Here is a 6,000-nt window from a genome sequence, read left to right as displayed (position 1 = left end):
CCCAATATACAAAAATATGGCAAAAAGAGTCCTGCAGAGGAAAAGTAGACCCTAACTATTTTCCGTATGGACAAATCCCATAGACTCCAGAATCTGTAATTCCCAGTATCTAGTTTAAGCTCTTTTTCCCTACATTTAAGTTCTTTTATGATCTTCATAAAATATTTAAGTTCTTTTATGATCTTCAAGCTTCTGTAATATTTTTCTTAGATATCACAGTCTGTTTTTACCTCCTCTCTGATGAACCAGTCTATATGCTCCAGTTCTCGTCAAGGGGATCCAGAATTCCAGTTGCATCCAGGAGAAGGTAGTTTGTGGTGATAGTATGCCTTCTACAAGAAAGGGAGCAGAGTATTTGAGGGAATCACTAATTGAGAGTATAAAGACAAACAAGCTAAATTTATGGAATATAAAAGCATTTTCAGGGATTTCCAGGCATGTTTGGGGAGGAGAGCTCAGTAAAAGACAGCTTTCTTGTATTCATGGGTGAAAAGGGGAAGAGCCAATATTTATTGAGGTATTAATTAGACATTTGCCTCCAGAAAGGCTAGAGCACTTGCTCCATTAGGAGCACATTTTCAAAAAGAGAGTGGTACTAAGTGAAATGAGTTATTACAAAAAGTAGTTAGTCCTCCAACAAGCATGAATAGATATAAATGAGCAATTATGAAAAATATGAAAATTATTGGATGTTTTAAAAGTGAATTGTGAAGAAATATCTTATTATTGCTAAAACAAATTTATGGCATAGTTTTTTTTCTTTAATAGAATTAAATTGTTTTTGTCTGTGATTAATTTTTAATAAACACACATACTAATATTTCTCCATGTCTTCCTTGATGCTTTGGTCAAATGTGTACCTGAGTTATACTTGGGGGCAGACTTTTATTCTACATTTTGGGTTTTAAACTTTGTATATAACAGTCTATATAAAAATCCAAGTAATTTTTATGCCATTAAAATGGTAGGAGACTACCTTTGTACTAGAAGTACAACATCTGATCCAGTGTGTCATTTAAGTTTCAACCAATCTGAATTATTAGACCTCTGGGAGTATCTTAGTTCATTCAGGCTATAATAACAGAATACTACAAACAACATGGCTTATAAACAAAAGAAATTTATTTCTCACAGTTCTGGAGGCTGGAAAGTCCAAGATCAAAGTGCTGACAGAATCAGTGTCTCATGAGGGCCCACTTCCTGGTTCATAGACAACTGTCTTTTCACTATATCCTAACATGTCAGAACAGGCAAGGAAGCTCTCTGGGCACTTTTAATAAGGGCACTAATCCTTTTCACCAGGGTCCACTCTCATTACCTAACCATCTCCCAAAGGCTCTGCCCCCTAATGCAGCCCATTGGGAGTTAGGTTGCAGCATATGAATTTTGGTAGACATAAATGCATAGTTTATAGCAGGAGGTAAAAATATCCATCAATGTGGAGGCTATGTGATTTAAAGGTAGTAGCTATTAGTTTTGAGGAACTCTTTGAGGAGTTAGGTATTAAAATTTTCATTTTTAAACATTTATTTGATAAATTTTAAGCTCTTAATGCCATAAAGAGAAAGTATAAATCCATTCTTTTAATCTGTTTACTAAAGTGAGAACAGTAAGATATCTATTGATGTTTACATAGGGCTACACTATTCCCTGAGTTTTTATTGACACTCAGCAGACTATATTTATCCTAATTCAATGTAACTTGACCCAAGGGCAATACAAGCCTGTAGAGAATTTCTTTTCTCTAGTTTTCATGGTGGTTTTTCTGCATAATTTGAATTATTGTTATAAACTTGCTTAAAGTAAGTACATAGGAAGAAATATATTTTCCCTTTAATAAAGAAATGTATCAATCAGAGGACCTTGAAAAACTGGAATATTTCTGAAATGGCAAAAGTCCTGAAGAGTGTACTGTTTGCATAGGAACGACAAGAAGAACACATCGCACATCATTATTTCTTCCACTTGTACTCAGAGTGATTTTCAAAAGGGAAAAAATCTTGAACACACTCATAGAAACTTTGAGTCATCAGACATTTTTGACTGTGACTGCCTACTTAATCCAGGAAGAAAGTGAACATTCATGAGTCAGAGCCCTTAGCTTTGCCAAGTTCACTTAAAAATGACAATAGAATATTGTAGAAAAGGAATTTGCATCAAATAATCTGGAAAATATTTGAAATAAACCAGCACTTGGTCAGTTCTAGTCACCCTTCTTGTGGGCGTGCAAGAAATAGGATTGTCTCAGGAAATCTGTTCCTTTTATATAGGAATGAGCCCACTATTACAGGAAGCTGCAAAGCATCTCATAGTTTCTGAAAAGAAAACTTGACATGATCATTGCTAGGACAAGTTAGACTTGATACAATAGGGGTCTCTCAATAGGGTCATGTGCTGCTACATGTTTAGATCTTTAGTACAATTTTGGTTTTTTAAATTTAATTTTTGATTGTACAGAATGGTAAAATTGGTTATAGAATCTACATTTTAATTTATTAATGCTACAAACATTTATTTGTGATGAAAACATTGAGTTCTACCATCATCAAGCCATGGTCTAGAAGAAAAAAACAGACATTAATCAAATATTCACACAAAATAACTGAGTGATGTGCTATTAGGAGAAAGAATATGATGCTACAAGAATGACCACAAAAAGGAGTCAGACCTAGATATGAGGCTGGACAGGCTTCTGTGAGGAAGTGACTAAAGTATTAGTGAGAGATACTATGTGAATGTAGAAAAAAAGGAATGGGAATACAGACAAAAGGAACCACCTGTGTGTGCAAAGCCTCTTAAGGAGAACTGAAAGACTAATGATTCAAATAGAAAACAAATGGCAAGATGGTAAACATAAATTCAAATAGATTAATAATTACATTAAACATAACCTAAATAATCAAAAAATAGTTTTTCAAGATAAATAAAAATAACAAAACATAATTATATACTCCTCAAAACTGACATACTTCAAACATAGATACACAGAGAGGCTAAAAATAAAGGTAGACTTAAAGACAAGAAGTATTATTAGAAATAAATAGGGACTTTTAAAGGGATAAAAGTTCAATTATCCAGTAAAGTCAAATAATTCTAAATTTCTATATTCCTCATAGGTTTCAAAATAAACAAGGGCAAAACTGACAGAACTAATAGGAGAAATAGACAAATCCACTATCATAGAGAAAAATTTTTATCACATTTCTCCTAATATCAGATGAAATAAGCAGAAAAAAATCAGTAGAAATTTCGAAAATCCAAATATTTTTAGTATACAATTTAATTACATAAATATAACTCTGTATCTGATAATGACAGAATATACATTTATTTCAAGAGCACAGGAAGCATTTACCAAAATTGGCCATATATTGAACCATAAAGCAAGATTTTAATAACTTGTCAGGTAACTGGGGCTTGATTTTGACCCCAACTAGAATTCCTTATAATTTTTTAGTGATGGAATTTACTATCTAGATTATAAAGGAAGATTTTTTTTTTAGACTTTCTATGTGTGATTATTAACCTGAGAACTGTTTGTTGCAGGAAATACCTGATATATGTAAAAGCCTGTAATTTGGGGGGTTGTGAGCCTCTGCTGTCCTGAATCATAGAAATTAGTCATGTATGTCTTCTGGCTATGTGAAGAGTGAGATATAAAAGCTGAGAGATCCCAAAACTAAACAGACTCAGTTAACTCATCAATCACATAGAGATAGTACTTGTCATTTAGAATGTAAATGGTATCTTGGTTTGGAAAAGGTGTTCCAGTGAGTTGTATTTGATGAATTTGGGGTTTCCTAATTACTTATGGGGCATTTGCTGTGACTCTATCTTGTGTCCTGTACTAATTACTAATAAACTTGTTGCTGGGTGAGACTCAAGTTTTGAATAAGTCTACTGATAATTTGGGCATTTGTGATCAAGCAAAAATTAAACCAAATTCAAAGAAAGAGAAGTCCACACAGTTTTAAATAACACTTGGATAAAATCATAAATCTCAATAGAATTTATATATGTTGAATTGAATGATAGAAATATGACATTAAAACTTGTGGAATGCTGTGTTTAGAGAAATAATGATAACTTTAGATCACACATCAGACGAGAAGGGAGGTGAAGCTCAATGCTTTATATGTACATCTCAAGAAGAGAAAATGATCAATAAATAAAGTCCAAAAATGTAGACAAGAAGGTGACTTCAATAGTTCTGTCACTTAGATTAAAAAAAAAATAATGAAATAATCTTTCTAGTTTTTCACATATGAATAATTCAAATTATGAGTCCTTACTGGACACCATGGTAAATGTTCTAATATTTTACGGTATGGTGTGCTTTATATAAATACAATACATCCTTTCAGTGCCAGTGTCAACTGCATAAATCAATATCATTTTATGTTAGATGTCATGAGCTTTTATAATAGCATGTCTACTTAGTTCTAATACATTTTGGATAATATGGCCTCTCAACATGGAATTTCCTCTTTCTCATACAGGTACGATATGTATGACCTCACTTATGATACACTCAAACTTTCTGGGTTGAGATAGATGGCATTGTTCGATAACATAACAGAAAACTCCTACACTACAAATTCACTAAGAGTCAGACTGTGGTATAAAGAGAGGTCTCATATAGAATAGGCTGGCAAAAAAAATACATAGTGCTGCTATCCAGAGCTCTTTGAGTTGCTTACTTCAAGAGTGAATTAAAATTAAAATATTAGTATAAAAATTTTATAAAACAATGTGACCAGTGTTCAACTTCTGAAGGTGCCCTGATTAGCAGTCTCCTCAGGTCCAAGTTAGATAGTATATTTATTTTTCTTAATAGCCAGTCCTGAGATTAGTGTATACTGCCAGCTTTACTCAAAATTCTTAACAATGGTGATCTAGTACCTATCATATTATCCTGGATAGAGCTGGAATCCATTCTACTAAGTGAACTATAACAAGAATGGAAAAACAAGCACCACATGTACTCACCATCAAATTGTTATTAACTGATCAAACTTATGTGCATATATAGTAATAACATTCATCGGGTGTTGGGCAGGTGGGAGGAGGGAGAAGGGGATGGGTATATACACACCTAATGGGTGCAATGAGCACCATCTGGGGGATGGACATGCTTGAAGCTCTGACTAGGGTGGGGCAAAGGCAATATATGTAACCAAAACATTTGTACCCCATAATATGCTGAAATAAAAAAATTTTAAAAAGGAAAAAATAAAAATAAAAAATTCATAACTAAGATAAAAGCAGACTTACTGATCACTGAATATTGAGCCAATTATTTTATATTAAAAGAAATTCTGGGGAAAAAAAAGAAATTCTAGGAAAGAGACAGTAGCCAAATGTAGTAATAGTATGTGAAGTGTTCCTAAACTCAGTAAGAATCATCTGGCTGATTGAAAATAGAGATTTCCTGTCTTAATATGAATCCCTGAAAATTTTGATTCATTAGGTCTGGAGTGTGGACCATGAATTTGCATTTAAAACAGGTGATTCTTATGGCCAGGTGAGTTTGAGGAAAAATTGACACTGTGAATTCTTTTGAAGCAGAAAAACATTTATTAACAACCTCTTAAACTGGATTATAAACTTTATCTTGATACTTGATGCTCAGAAATTTTCTTTCATTAAACCAATTTTAGGTTGTGCTATTTAAAATAAAACAACTCAAAAGAAATACTCTCCTTAAAATTAATAATTGAAAGAAAAATTTAGGATGAACAATTTTAGAGAAATTATTTTTACGTATGCCAGGTAACTGATATTCACAGATGATATTGACGACAGACACACAACCTGGGGAGATGAGCAGTTTAAAAATGCAGATTCCCTGCCCTTTGTCTAAAATCATGTCATTTTATTTTTCTCCCTAAATTATTAGGGTAAAATTTTCCAAGACCTTTTTTCATTTTCATTTGACAAGGGATATCTGTCATGGTGCTAAGTATTCTGCATGTAGTTAAGCAACCTGTGTTTTCAGTC

This window comes from Microcebus murinus, chromosome 8 (assembly GCF_040939455.1).
Source record: "Microcebus murinus isolate Inina chromosome 8, M.murinus_Inina_mat1.0, whole genome shotgun sequence".
NCBI lineage: Eukaryota > Metazoa > Chordata > Mammalia > Primates > Cheirogaleidae > Microcebus > Microcebus murinus.
This window is presented reverse-complemented; position numbering follows the sequence as displayed.